We start from the raw sequence: 16,333 nt of genomic DNA on the forward strand, positions 1-16,333 counted from the left end.
AGCACTTGAAAACCTGCCGCTTAGAGACCTAACATGCAGAGGATTGCATCTTAGCATAGCCAGCCTGAGTGAGCTCAGTTACACCAAACAAGGGCAGTGCAATGCAGCAGATAATGTCTGCTCAAGCACACGTACAGACAGTGTGAGAGGAGGAAGAGGCGGACAGTAGGCGCACAATGCACCATTATGGGAGAAAAGGGTCATAAAATCATTGTAGTCATGAAGGTAGATGCTATATTACGGAGATAAGGATGCAGGAATTTCTGACCTGTCACTTTCGGGATGCAGCTGTGCTTCAGGTTCTCCACTGGTAGATAGTATGCCTGTCAGTGGCTGGGTAGTTCAGCCGTCCAGTCGAACACCCAAACTATTCATCTTCTGGGAGTAAACTAGAGTCCAAGAGAAGTACAAATATTCACCGCCACCCCCTGGACCAGGCACGCATAAGCAGCCCCTGTGGGGAACTGTACCTTTAAGAAGCTCATGTTATATAACACAGACAGCTGGAACTGAGACACTGAATGAAGCAGGTCTCCGTCAAGCACCTTGTCTGTGTTCTACCTGAGCACCTCACTCTGGAATTCTTCCGTAGCCCCTTGGAGGAGATCCACAACCGGCTCCAATTCTCCATCTTTCCCCTTAGGGTGTCACATACTCGCTCTCTTTTCATCATGTGCGGCATGCTTTGGAATGATATCACCGTCCACGTTTAACCCCTGTACCTCCTTGGGGTCAGTACTAGAATCATGTCCAGGGCATCGTGTGTCTTGTTAACCTGGACGAAGTGGGGAAATCCTGCCATAAAGTCCATTCCCCAACCCCTGTCCTTGATGATAATCAGTTTGGGCACACAATGGTCCCCGGGACTAGTGGGAATGCAAAGGAATTCTCTGCAGAACCCCTGTGTTTTGGGGTAGAAAAGTCACCCTCTGAGACTAACCCCTACATGGGGTAAGTTAAAGATAGGTAAAAACGCGTTTCCACTGTTGGATGCTCTGACCAGCGCAAGGTCCACGTTGCCGAGCGCGAGTCCCGTTTGTGCTTTGGTGAGGAACACGGAGAGATGAGCCACGCCAAAACCAGGGTTTGATGGCTGGCTTAGGGACACTGTTCTGCTGTTCCCCTCAGACCTGTCCTGACTGTGTCATTTCCTTTAGCAGCTTTGTCTAGTTAGCAGCAGCTCCAGCTCCATCAACCAACGTTCATGCAAATTGCTTGATGTGCAAAGTGCTTTGCAACATTTGCCTTTGATTAAAATAAAGTGCTATTAAAATAAAGCTATGCTGGTCCCAGAGGGTGACACAGCTTCACTGGTGGGCAGGGCAGGTGTGATCGGGCCATGGACCCACTGCAGAGAGGAAGGAAAGGACCACATGAACTATAAAGGTGATCTGAATTTAAAATTAAGGGGATTTCATGCGAGGGCCGATTTGTGGGAGGATAAATTTAAGCCAAAGCCAGCACAACATTTTCATTACAACTTGCAGGGCTTGTGGGCTCTTTCTCTTGCTTGCTTCAGCCTGGTATTTGTATATGGAAAACAGAAAGATTAAAGACAACAGAACAGCTCCACCTGGGTCAATAGTTAACTAAGTAGTCAAAATAGCGGGTGGTAAGAAACAGCTGCTGAATACGAGGACAGCAGGAGAGAAAAGCATCAGTGAGAGGGTGGATAGGAGGCAAGAAGAGCTAAAAATGGAGTAGTTGTCAGGAGAAAATGAGGGAATGAGCACTGGCGGGGGGGGGGGGGGAGGAACCACCAAAGATTCAGTTCCAATAAGCAATGCAGGCCTAAAAGTGCCCAAAAAGTACTGAAAATCCTTGTGGTCTGGATAGCAGGAGAACTAGGCTTTCCACCTGCAACGTGGACCTTTACTTTAACTAACTGAGCCTGTACCCAGGACATAAAAAGCCTGTATCTCAGCATGTATATGTACGAAGCGAGAGAGACCTAGTCCCTGCACGTGCTTAGCAGTGATAGCATGGAGGAGGAAATATGGTCTAACATGAGGATGCTGGGGAGGGCCCACGTACAGGAGCAGAGGGAAATGGACAGGCCCCTTTAAGTTGGGTGTGGCTCCCTGAGACAACAGGCTGTCCCCAGATTCAGCACAGCCACCGTCTGTCACGCAGAGAGGACATTCTCTCCCATTTCCTCTTGCAGTTTGCTTATTGTGTGTAAACATTTGTCTTGGTCCAGAGGCTGGACTGATCCAGGCAAACCGTGCGCGCACAGAATGCTGACTCTCCAGAGGCATTTCAGAGGCTCCAGGGACAAAACTTGAGCGTGCAGCAGCAACTGGCTTGGAAAAAAGGCTCCTTAAGCCAGAATGACACCATTTTGTCCAGCCTCAAAATCTGTAAGCAGAACAGACGCAATAGAATAGAACTGGTTTCTAAAGTGCGTGTATGGCCTAAAGCACTTAGTAGAAACCCATCAGTTCTACTGCTAGCAGGGAGTGAATATGTAGTCACTTAGGAGATTTTCAAATGTCCCTACATCACTTAGGGTGGGATTTTCAAAAGTATTTAAGTAGTCTGCAAAAGCTCAGAGTCCCTGAAGATGCAAGCACTACCGTGCTGTGATAGTCATTTTGTTTCACAGTGGTACAGGCCAGATCACACGCCCAACGTGAAGTTCAAACACAGTATTAGTGAGATCACAGCTGGAATACTGTGTCCATTTCTGGTGTCCATACTTTTAAGAGGAGGTTGACACATTGGAAAGAGTTCAGGAAACAGCTATTAGAATTATCCAAGACCTGGAAAACCTGCCTTACAGGAGAGACTTATCCACAAGACGGTTAAGAGGACTTGATTATGGTCTGTAAGTATCTGCATGGGAAAAGATTTGATAAAGCAGATGAAGGCAAAATGAGAGTCAATGGCTACAATCTGAAAGGTAGACAAAGTCAGATTAGGAATAAAGGTGCACATTTTTAACAATAAGAGTAATTTAATTAACCCTTGGCAAAATTTATCTCAGGATGTGGTAGATTCACTGCTATTTATAGCCTCTAACTAAAGGCTGGATGTCTTTCTAAAGGGATCTGCTCTAGCTCAATCAGAAATCACTGGTTTGAGGCAGAACCCCTGGGTCTGTGTTATACAGCAGGTCAAACTAGATGATCACAATGGTCCCTTCTGGCCTCAAAAATCGATGACTATGGAAAGGAAGTCAGGGTGTCAAAACAAAGCTCAGCTAAAGCCGTGAAGTTTTGCCTGGCTTTGGGATGGATACTAAAGATCTTCATCTTTGAACCCAGACACTCACTCTCTCTTTAACAACCTGCAGCAAAATTCCAATTTGAAAACATTCCCAAACTTGGGGGTTCAGAATTCAGATACAAATTCCACCTTGACCAAGTTTTGGAGCATTCTCATTCAGGCCTTTAATGGAGAGAAGCTCAAACTGTGAGCTCTGATTTCAACCTGGATCCAAGGATTTGATACAGCCCATCTCTACTATCTTTTGGGGCATGCTTTCCACCCTGAACCATCAATCAACCCAGATTCACGTGAAACACTCCAAAGCTGGAGTTCAGAACTCAGCACAGGCTGACTGAAATATTGATTGTTTATATTGCAGTGGTACCTAGAAGTCTCAAACAACCGATTGTGCTAGAAACACAACTAGTAAACAACAATCCCTGTCCAGAAAGCTTCCAGTCTAAAAGACTTTATCTGTAACAGGTGGATAAAAAAAACAAAGGGCAGGTTAACAAAAATAGGATGTTGTAGCACACACTAAACTGGGTGGAGAATTCATAGCAAATTGGTATCAGCGATCACTACTCGCTCCATGCCACCTCTTATTTGAATGGCCGTTTTCTGAGCTTATTATGGCAGGGATGGGACTTTAAGGAAATTAAGATGCCGGCTTACATATTCTCCTAAATTTGGGGTTCCATTACACAAAAGTTTTGCCTAGCTACGAATAAGACAGGGTAAAAATTATTATAGATTTAAAGACCATTAAAAGAGAGACCATTAAAGAGACCATTAAAAACTCAGGCCATAACATTCCACTTATTTACCCCTAGAATGAAGGCACTAGTTTGTGTTTGATGAAGCATCTCTTCCAGAGAGGCATCCTGTCTTGATCTGAAGACATCAAGAAATGGAGAATCCACCGCTTCCTTTGGTAGTTTGCTCTGATGGTTAATCATCTGGGCCCTGGACAACGGTGTTACCCCCTTGTCTTTCTAAAAGGAACGACGAGGTTTATTTGCCAGTGGACAGCCCGCTAGAGATGGGCAGGTAGCACAGGGTTTAAACATTTCTTGCTAAAGAAAGGACAGAATACTGCAGATATGATGTACTGGAGTAAAGCACTCGTGCATCTCTTCATACGCTTCTGGGCATTACATGGGAGCTCTGATGTCAAAATGGGTTCACAAAGGCAGATTCCATTCACATGACGGCCAGATTTAAGACCACAGTCCTGTGGTAAGACTGCTTCATTCTTTCGGGGTTCTTATACAAATCTCCTCATGGCTTTGTCTAGCCCAAGTTAAAGCACCTTTGTCTTACAACAGATGGTTAAGACCAAATTGGATACAACCAAAACTCCTGAATCTTCACCAAAGCTCAGAGTTGCTGCTTTTTAAAAAGTGATAAAGTAATGGATTAGATGGTTCAGAAAAGTTGAGTCACCTCACCCCTCATTTCTTCCTCTGCATGTCAAGGATCACGTTTGGCCTGGAAGCACTGGGAAGACAGACTACTCTTCTTCTGTGCTGTGTTGTTGTAGCCATGTCAGTCTTCTCTTCTGGGATTTCTAATCCAAACCAAACCAGGAAGTGCTAGTAATCATGAAAACCTGTTTCTCATAGGTCTCCCACCCCATTTCTACAGACCCAAGTGTTATGGAGACACAATTGAGTGTTTTGGTGCTTAACCGAACCTCCCAACACACACAAAACCCACTCATTCCCTATAGTGCACATGGAGGGAAACTGAGCTCACTCAGAATGCAGTGTCTCTTAGATGCCTCATGAGAGGCTATGTGTTTACTACAACATCATGACTATATGCCCCCCTACACACACACACACTTTGCAATTCAAAGCTTGTCCGATGAAGGGCTTTCTGGCAAACAGATTCCCATCTTAGCCCATTTGAACTAGTCCTAGTAGCAGGCAGATGACACAGCTGACCAAAGGTGTTCAGAGGTGGCCTCTATGCAGTAAGATGAGTAAAGGTAGCAGCTGTTTCCTGAGGTAGAATGGTAGCAGTATGAAACAGGCCATTGGAGAGTTCCATCTGGGGACGTTTTTTCCATGAGCAAAACTCAAGGACCAGCTAATAAAACATAAATCAGCCGGCCAAGTAATTTCCACAGGAACTGGGTAGAACCAGCCAGTTGTTCAGACTTTATTCTTGGCAGTCCCACTTAACAATATAGCATTGTTTGATGTCTGCTGGGTACTGTGGGGCTGCGAAGTGCAAAGCGACATTTTTGCAAGGAAATGCCTGTGAAGAGGAAATCTCAAGCAGCTGATAATGTGCATTTAAGCTTTCCTCAAGAGCTGGCTGCCATGAAGCTGGGGCCTTCCCTAGTCACAACATACTTGGGTGTATATATTTGGATACTAAGTGCAGCAGAGCCGTGCTAACTGCTTTCAGCAACTGAAGGGACACAAAACCATCACAAAGTCTCCATTTGAGAGTATTGTGTGCCATTTTCCAAAACAGAGGGCCTCATGGTAGACAGAGTTCTTGGAAAATTAAAGGTGCAGTACACAGAGTCATAGTGACACCGTTACATACACTACAACACTGACCTGGGTGCCCCATCATTATTTGTGCTATTTTCCTTATTTGTATTGGTGTTTGTTAACCTCCTCCACAGCTTAGCGGTTTCAAAACTTCACCACAATTACCACCACCACACAGATTTCCCTGTCGCAGAGGTGCTGTGAAGATTAATTCATGTTTAGAGCACGCAAAATACAGCGCTAAGTATTATTAACCGTCTTTCCAAGTACTCCCTTTCCTACTAATATCAATCAATCCTTGAAGTCAAGGACCACGGTAAAATTAGGTAAAGTTCTGTGGCCTGTATCATGTAGGAGGGCAGGCCACACGATTAAACATCCACAGAGCTTCTCCATTGTTCTCCTTCAAATCCCTCTTTCAAATTCCCCTTTGCTGTGATGCCTACATGGAACTTAACAGGGAGGCTGCTGGTGGGCTGAGACCATTAGGTTAGCAGAAGAGTCAATGGCCTCATTGTTTCTTTGTGCTGCTGTCTCTATCTGTATTCATCTGTAGTCTCATGTCTCACACTTAAGACTGTAAACTCTTAGGGGAAGGGAGCATCTTTTTATCCTATGTTTGTACAATGTTTAGCCCCATGGGATCCTGGCATGTGGCTGGGGATCGTAGGTGCTACAATAATGCAAATAATCAATTAATCCTACTACTCAATGGTCCCTTGTGGCCCTAGAATCTATGAAACTAGGAGTCCCCCCCCCACTTCACATTCAGAGTAAACATTGATACAGAAAGTAGTATTCCCCCCCTCCCAAACCTTCTGTCCTAATAGAGATGGAATGAAATGACAAACATGAGGCCAATGTGATATTCCCAAATACAGATTTGGGGCAGAAAGTGCAACAAACCCAACGTCTGCAACTGTAGCAAAGCTCCAGGCATTCTGCAGCCTGGAAGACAGATATGGCATCACTTACTCATAGGTCAGTTGTCGTCAGCTATTCCTTCTCCTCCACCGTGGTTAGTATTTCATGAATTGTGCACATTCGCTTAATTGCTGCATATGTGTCTGCAATCCAAGTGACTGTTCAACGCCGGTGACTACTGCAGAATCATCAGAAAGGCTTCACCTTGCTAGAAATAACAAAAGGTGGCATATGAGCCTCGCTCACACAGCAGGGGAATGAGAAACTGACTCACATTCAGGGGGAGGCAGCTGCAACTCACACAACTCAGGCTTCACAATCACTCCTGGCAATTTCAAATCATTACAATTTGCTTTCTGCTCAGTTCCTCCCACTGTTGTAATTTATATGAAAGTAGCAGCCAAGGGCAATGACTTCATCTATGTAATGCACTGCTTCTGTTGCTGAAGAAACACCACCCCCATGCTACAATCGTTGAGCGGATCAGGTGAGCAAAAAATGGCCTTCTGCCTCTAGGTCCACGGGTTCAAATCCAGCACAGACCGGTATCGATGGAGTCAAAGTTATCATCTGATAGGTGTTCTGTGGCTTCTGTGAAATAACCTGCCAGCCTTGACCTTAAAAACAAAAGTTTCCCTTCCCTTCATTAACTAGCAACCATTTGCCATTCTCAGAGGGAGGCTAAGGAGTGAATGAACCTAGAGTTATCCCATAGGAAAAATGGAAAGCTGGTAAAATGATCTGGTTTGGCCTCTTTGGGGTGGATATTTCATACTCATCTAGACTGCACCCAGCTGGGTCATCCACAAAGAGATAAAGTTGTGTCCTCTGGGCTCCGATCCCAACAAGACTCGTGCATGAGGTGTAGCTTCAATGTAGCTGAACATGCATAGGGGTGTGTGTATCACACACAACACTAGCGACCTCTCAGGGTATGTCTACACTGGGGGGAAAAGACCCATGGCACAGCCCTGGCTGGCCCAGGTCAGCTGACTCAGGCTCGCAGGGCTAAAAATTGCTGTGTAGATGTTCGGTCTCGGGTTCCAGCCCACATTCTGTGACCTTCCACGCTTGAAGGGTCCCAAAGCTCAGGTTCCAGCACAAGCCTGAAAGTCCACACAGCTATTTTTCAGCCTCGGGAACCCCAGTCAGCTGACCTAGGCCAGCTGTGGGTTTATCATCCTCATGTAGCCATACCCTCAGAGGGCCAGATTCAGGGGTGGCATGTGAACCCCCACTTTGGGGAGGCTAGCCCCCGGCCCTGTCCCACCATCACCCTCACCCACCAGAGCTCCCCCACACCATGGCCAGAGGAACCCCACCCCCTAGCATGCCTGCCATGGCCCACCGGCCAGTCTGACCTCAGCTCGAGGCCACTGGTTGGCCAAGCCCAGAACTCCAGGCTGCAAGCTCAGTCCCCGCCAGCTTCAGGGAAGACGGGGAGTGAGGGCAGGGCCACAGCCTGGGTTAGGGGAAGCTTAGCCTCCCCTGGCCTATTTTACCCACTGTCCGTGGCCAGATTCCTATACCCTTACTCATGCTGCATAGTACCTTACTCCTTGATTAATCACCTTGATTTCAGTGGGGTTACTCAATGAGTAAAACACTAAAACTACTCACACCAGCCCCAAAGGCATAACAGTACCCTCGCCGCCTTCCTGGACCAGATATACTTATGGCTCAGTTTCTATTGTTCTGGGTGCTGAGCACTTGTGAAAATCTGGTTATTAAGGCTGTCCCTCCAGGGTCTGCCTTCTGACAGTCCATAGAGGAAGACAGACCCATCAGGTGATGACACCTACAAGCTTTTATTGCCACGGAGAAGCTCCCTGAAGTGAAGTATGGGATCCAGCAGAATTCTAGCATTACCCTGCTTTGTCTATATGTCAGGGGCTAAGCATTCAGTTTCTGGTGCTGGATACTTTCCCCACTTACTGTAAATTAACCTATTCTTTGTTCCTTCATCACTCATTTTTTCCACTCTTGATGTCAGCAACTCAGATCCTGTGATTTTACTTTGGTCAGTGTTTATTTATAATAAATATCAACCTCAAGAGAAGTCATTATCGGCTTATTAAATGTTCCTATTTTTTTTAAACAATTCCCTCCCATCCCCCAATCAAATAAACAGCGGAGGTTGTTCAGACCGGAACACATTTTCTATCCCCTTGGAAAGGAATCTCCTTCCATTTGCAGAGTTGTGTAACTTGCAAATTATGGGATGCAAGATGCTGGAGATACACATACTTGTACCTATGGCCAAAGGCCTTGAGAATTATGAATATTGAAGTTACTTAGGCAGAGAATGTAAATGACTTGCAAGTATTCTCCTTAAGGACTGTGTGTTACATTCATGGCATATGCAGAGAAATTAGATAAAAACAAATTCACCTGCTGGAAGGTTGCAACATAAGGTTATTTCTTAGCATTCCGAATGATATTACACAAGAACCCCAGAAGACAGATATACAAAGCAGGCTGCTCTCCAAAACAGAGAAGCAGAACTCATCCCGCACCTTACTCTTGGCTGTCTGCAGACTGATTGCTGCCGCTGCTAGAACCAGATCGCACACCTTCCTACACAGGAACGGCTCTAGGCATTTTGCTGCCCCAAGCACGGCAGGCAGGCTGCCTTCAGTGGCTTGCCTGTGGGAGGTCCCCGGTCCCGCAGATTCTGCGGCAGGTCCCCCAAAGCCGAAGGACCAGCAGACCCTCCACAAGCATGCCGCTGAAGGCAGCCTGCCTGCCGCCCTCGCAGCGACCAGCAGAGCGGCCCCTGCGGCTTGCCGCCCCAAGCACGCGCTTGGCGTGCTGGTGCCTGGAGCCGCTCTGTCCCTTCAGAGCTCCTTAACCTGCAAACAGAACCAGGAAAACCCTGTTATTTAATCTACCCTACAATTTGAACACAGAGTTTTCAGTATACTGCTCTCTAAGCTGGTATGTTGACACAATCTTCAAGGAGCAGGCTCTTCTGTTGAGACATATCAACTCAACAGGGAAAGAAGGAAGATTTCAGGCACACTGAACAAGTGTAATCTACCCAAGTGATGGATAAGTAAATAAACAAAAACAAACCATCCCTCCCTAAAGTTACCTGACCACTGATAAGAACTTTAATATGTGGGACAAGATGGATCCCAGGTTATATTGGTTTACGATGCAAACCTTGAAGTAAATCCTGGTCCCATTAAAGCCAGCAGGAGTTTTGCCAGTGACTTTAACAGGCTACTACCTACACATGGTAGCTTGAGGAGAGCTAGCGTATGTGTACATGAGCAGGGGAATTACATTCCTAGCTCGTAGTGTAGATGTAACCTGAGGAATGAGAGATTACCTGACTCTCCATACACGTTCAGTGCTGGTTCTCACCTTGACAACAGATTGAACAGCGAGATAGGAGTTTTACTGATTTACCTCTCCAACAGGAACCAATCCAGGCACAGGCATCGACTTTCCAAAGTGATGGGGGGTGCTCGACGCTGGCTCTGTCCCAGGCCCCACCCATACCCCTCCTCTTCCTGCTCAGTTCCACACCCTTCCCCAAGTGCACCACATCCTCACTCCTTCCTCCTCCCCCCCAGCCTCCTGCAGGCAGCTAAACAGCTGATTGTAGCAGGCGGGAGGCGTGGGGATGGGGGTGGGAGATACTGATCTGTGGGGCCTGTCAGCAGGTGGGAGGCACTAGGAGGTTGGCAGGGGAGCTGATAGGGCGGCTCAGCACCCACCTTTTTTTCCCCATGGATGCTCCAGCCACAGACTACCCACAGAGTCGGCGCCTATGAATCCAGGACCACTAAACTCACTTCACACAAAGCTACTGATCAGCCATCAGATGGTAACATCTCAGTCAATGCTGACCTGGGTTAATGATGAACCGGTAAGCTAATACCAATCTACATTGATTCATAGATTGTAAGGCCAGAAGGGATCACAGTGGTCATCTAGTTTGACATCCTGTATACCATAGGCCATAGAACTTCCCGGACTTAATTCCAGTTTGAACTAGCTAGAGCTGATCTTTCAGAAAAACATCCAGTCTTCATTTAAAAATGGCCGGTGATACAGAATCCACCACAGCCCTTGATTAGATGTTCCAGTGGTTAATTGCCCTCACTGGTAACAATTTGTTCCTTATTTGCAGTCTGAATTTGTCTAGCTTCAACTTCCAGCCAATGGATCGTGGTATGTCTTTGCTTGCTAGATTAAATTATCAAATTTTTGGTTTTCCATTGTAGGTACTTGTAAACTGTAATCAAGTCACCCCTTAACCTCTTTGTTAAGATTAGATTGAGCTTCTAATCACTATAAGACATGTTTTCCCAATCATATAATCATTCTTGTGGCTCTTCTCTGAATCCTCTCCAATTTTTAGCAACATCCTTCTTGGACTGTGGACACTAGAACTGGACACGGCATTCCAGCAGCAGTCACATCAGAAGCAAACGTAACAACTTCTCGACTTCTACTCAATATATTCCCATTTATACCTATAATCTCTCCTGCACTGTACATGGAATCACAGTACATATTAAATCATGAGAGGCACATTTACTGCAAATCAGAGACAGCCAGAAACTCAAATCTCAATAACCCAAATTTTAAGGGGATGACAAACAAAACCAGATTTACATTCCACTATTTGGGCCTGTCTCTTTAAGGGACTGAACCAGAACCACAAATCTGAATATACCCAAAACCCAGAATTGAGCCCAACATCTGCAGCTCAGGTCCATCTGTACCATAAATCATATATACAGCATTTTGGAGTCTTGGGAGGGAGCCTGCAAGGTCCGATAGGTCACTAGACTAGAAATAACCCACTAGACTAGACCCTTCAGCTCTGCCACTGATTTGCTCTGTGTCCTTGTGCCCTCATTTTTCAATGGAGACAATAATGCTTTACACAAAGCTGGGTAAGTGCTTTGAGACCAACAGATGAAAAGTGCTATAACTCTAAGAGGTATTATTACAATGACTTCAGGAAAGTTAAGAAAACACAAAAAAAGGGGTGTAGGTATTGATCTGCTTTTTGTTTCAGACACTACAGCTGAGAGATAGTTGTTTTAAGAAATCTCCTTTAAGAGAACTTAGGCTAATTAGCAATTGTGTGTTATTGAACCGGATGAGCTGGGTGGTTTTCAGTAAACTGGGAGTGGGGGGTGCTGATCCTTTATTTGCATAGTGGGAGATGGTTAATGCTAGAATGAGCCTGATGTCTGAATGCATTTCTGTAGGAACGATGACAAAATGGTAACGCTACCCTTCATTTTGGCTGCCAAAATAGCTTGCTTTTCCAGATCCTCTCATAATTCAATAGAATGGAATCTGCAGGAGAAACAATTATGTAAACAGGAACTGGTTAAAAGACTCACTGTTACAAAAACCTGCTTCTGTTGCAAAGGCTGCACAGTGAGAGCCAGAACCAACCAGCGACATCACTCATGGGGAGGGGGGGAGACAATGCGTGAGTGAGTGAGTGTGTGTGTACACGTACATATATCCCAAATGGAAAAACTACTACAATAATATATTCTACACCATAATGTTATTACCAGGCCTCAGTCAGGAAAAAGGGATTCATTATGGTAGGCACAAATACATAGGAAGAGACAGTCCCTGCCCTGAACAGCTTACAAATGAAATTTACACATCACTATGAATTTAGCTCCAAGCCTTCAACATAAGCCAGCAGTGCACAGATGCAATTTAGATTTCTATTGACATGTACAAACAGGCTCTTAGTTCCAAAGACTTTAAAGGCCAGAAGGGACCATTTAGATGTAGTCTGATTCCCTGTATAACCCAGGCCTTTAACCTTCACTGTAGGTTCCTTTGATACAAATAAAAATAAAAATAAACAAAACACAACCAGGAACAAACATGTGTCCTGTCTACTCTAGCATTACAATTGTGTTCAACATGTATTAAAACATGAATAAAACGTTAAGTGGAGACACACAAACACATGAAGAGGAACTGGAATCCCAGCAAGGAATTTAAACATGATCCAACCAAAGACCACAGAAACAAATCAGAAAGACAACATACAAACTCCCACTGCTTTTCTCTGAGTCACCACATTCACACACAAAGGATGTTCTCCCCCGTCTAGCTTGGGGCCTGAAGCAGAGAAGGAAAGACAAACTTCGCACTGCCACAGCCACAGCCAGCTACAGCTCAGAGACCTGAGCAGCCACCACATTGCCTTGGTGAACATAAAAACGGCTGTACTGGGTCAGATCAAAGGTCCATCCAGCCCGGTATCCTATCTACCAACAGTGGCCAATGCCAGATGCCCCAGAGGGAGTGAACCTAACAGGTAATGATCAAGTGATCTCTCTCCTGCCATCCATCTCCATCCTCTGACAAACAGAGGCTAGGGACACCATTCCTTGCCCATCCTGGCTAATAGCCATTAATGGACTTAACGTCCATGAATTTATCCAGTTCTCTTTTAAACCCTGTTGTAGTCCTGGCCACCACAACCTTCTCAGGCAAGGAGTTCCACAAGCTGACTGAGCTGTGTGAAGAAAAATTTCCTTTTATTTGTTTTAAACCTGCTGCCCATTAAATTTCATTTGGTGACCCCTAGTTCTTATATTATGGAAACAAGTATATAACTTTTCCTTATTCACCTTCTCCACATCACTCATGATTTTCTATATCTCTATCATATCCCCACCTTAGTCTCCTCTTTTCCAAGCTGAAAAGTCCTAGCCTCTTTAATCTCTCCTCATATGGGACCCATTCCAAACCCCTAATCATTTTAGTTGCCCTTCTCTGAACCTTTTGTAATGCCAGTATAACCAGATGCCAAATGGGCAGATGTGGCTATACTCTGCACCTGTCTCCCGTAGTTTGTATTTTATTGAGTTCCTATGTCAAAGGCAGGGAAGAAGTCACATTGTGAACCAAAACAAGGGCTGGCGTTGCACCTGGTTCCAGTGTGATGAGGGAGCATTTCAGAAGCAAAGTCCCTGTGAGGAGAGGTGGTAGTGAACTGAATAGGAGCAGCTTTGGCAGATCTAATTAGCTGTTACACAGGAATAGGGAATGACCAGAGGGATTGCACTGCTCTAGACTTAGGGTCCTAGGTGCATCCTCTGTTTATATCCTCTTCTGTTTTTCAGACCATCACCCAGGGAAGGAGGGGCTTAGAGTTGCCTCCATTCTGGCTAATAATTTAGGCTGAGAGAAAAGTACCAAAAATTCATTCATGACACTGCCAGAAAAAAAATGTCACAGTTTTGCCGTGGACCAGTTCGGGCACCTCCATGTACGTATTTTCAGGTGAAACTAGACATAGTGTATCGAAGTGTGTGAAGTGGGGCATTTCTGTGGGAAACATGGAGCTTCATATGAACAAAATCCTATGGTCTGAGAATGTGCAAAACTGGCTCCCCCATAGCATTGAGCACATCTCTGCAAAAGCTGGGCAATCTTTTCCCAGGCACAGCAAATAAACAGCACATCATCTTAGGAACACCCAATATATTGTTGCCAGGGTGACTGGGGTGGGTCTTGCCTGGAGTTAGGAAACCTTGGCTGACCTGCCCAGCTGTGCCACTGACTTGCTCTGTGATGTTGGACAGACCCTGGAACCAAGATTTTCAAAAGTAACTAGTGATTTTCAGTGCCTGAAATTTTGGGTGCCCAACCTGAGACACTTTAATTGGGCCTGGCACACAGAGAGTGGGTACTCAGCATTTCCTGACTATAGGTGACCAGATGTCCCGATTTTATAGGTACAGTCCCGATACTCGGGGCTTTGTCTTATGTAGGCGCCTATTACCCCCTACTCCAATTCTGATTTTTCACACTTGCTGTCTGGTCACCCTACCTGAATATCAGGCCTCTTACGGTGTCTCCAGCTGACATGGGCATGACTGAGTCAACCAGATGCGGCTATGCCCTGCACCTGTCTCCTGCAGTTTGACATAGGAACTCAATAAAACACAAAGGCAGGGAAGAAAATCGAAGCAGAAAAGGGTGTGATGCAGCAGCAGGGCAAGAGGCAGGGGACATGTGCCCGTCAGTTGTTTTTTTGTTGGGGACCAAAAAGAGTGGGCAGGGTGGGGGACAGGGGACAGTCCTGAAGGACTATGCTCAAGTGCAGCCACCTAAAAGCCACCTGCAAAATGTGTGTACTAATATTATCGTACGTAGTTGTGATCAGCATGGAGTTCTGCTCTGCTTTGGGTCCAGCACAGCACCTGGTAAGGGTCTCCAGTGTAGTCCTTTCACTGTCTACAGTGGCAGGGATATTTTTGAAGACCAGTCTGAGGAGTGGCGATCTTCACGCTTTAAGGAACATGCTCCCGACGGCAGCAACTGAATGAACCGCACAAGCAGCAGCTGTCTGCAGGAGCCAGACTTGGAGACGGTCCTGTGCACAAGAGGAATGGGTGGCACCACAGAAACAAGCAAGACTGATAGCAGGGCTCCTCTGCTTGCCCTATAATGCACACTCCTAACCACATGTCCAGAAAACCATTCATCTGACCCCTTCAGCCCCTGCCTGGTGAGCCGGTCATTAGAAAGCAAATCTCCTCCTAGGCAATCTTCACTTGTGAACCACGCCATACCTCCGAGATGAACATGAGCGCATGGGGACATCAGCAACAAGGGTCTAGACTCTGACCTAGGCCAGCAGGTCTGACACTGAGAGCTGGCGAGGAACATGCACAGCGTACAAATGGGATTGCTTTTCTCCTTGGCATAGTGTTCTGGGTGTGCACAGTGCAGATCTTGAGGCTTACAACGATGGCTGACCTACCCTGCTTTGGGCTCTGGCTGTCAGTGGTGACCTGGAAAATGCATGGATTTACACCAGAACTGACCGGGTGTGAAACTTGGCCCCCGTCCAGCAAATATTTGAGTTTTGACAGACAAACAAACAAACTTTCCCCATCTTCAAAAGTCAAAATCTCAAAAATATTTGTGAACCAAAACTGAACGTTTGTTTTGGGTCAATCATTTTGATTGATCTTTTTCTTCTTTTTTTTTTTAAAAAACCTCTTTACAATCTAATTAGTCTACGTTGCAAAACAAAACAGTTGGTTCAATCTGGAAAACTGGAATTTTTCATTTAGACCACATCAAAATGTTTGAAATGTTTCTCCATATTTTTTCAGGTTGGATAATCTGCCGAAGTCGACCGTGTCTGACGAACATTTTTGCTTTTGATGAATTGGCATTTTTCAACAAACCGAATTCCTGACCAGCTCTAATGCCCACCTGCATGCCACACAGACCGATCAGGACTACAGAGGTTGGAAGGCAGACCAGTGTGCCGTGGCAGGATAGGAAACAAAAGAAAACTTCCCTCCCCTATGCCGTAACATTGGCAGCGTGGATCTGTGCTGCTCTGTTAACCCAGTCTGTCTCCATTCAGTTATGGTGGAGACTCTCACTCTGGGAAAGTTTCCTGCAATTCTATGGAATGAAATTGCTCAGCTCTGCACTGAGCAGTTTCCTTGGTGACAGAGCAGGGATTAACGCTGTGTGTCCTTCGCTGTTGTCTGCATCTAGTGGCACTGGGGCCTGAGTGGGAGGGTAGCTCCAGGCTACAAACTACCTCCTTCCTGGCTGGTGAAAGCCAATAAGGAAGTCCAGGGTCAGTTGCTGGTCAAGGGACCTCATTCAGAAAGAAGGGGAGGGTGCAAGCTGGCCTTGAGAAAATTATTGTA

The sequence above is a fragment of the Gopherus flavomarginatus genome, chromosome 19, assembly GCF_025201925.1.
Source record: "Gopherus flavomarginatus isolate rGopFla2 chromosome 19, rGopFla2.mat.asm, whole genome shotgun sequence".
NCBI classification, from domain to species: domain Eukaryota; kingdom Metazoa; phylum Chordata; order Testudines; family Testudinidae; genus Gopherus; species Gopherus flavomarginatus.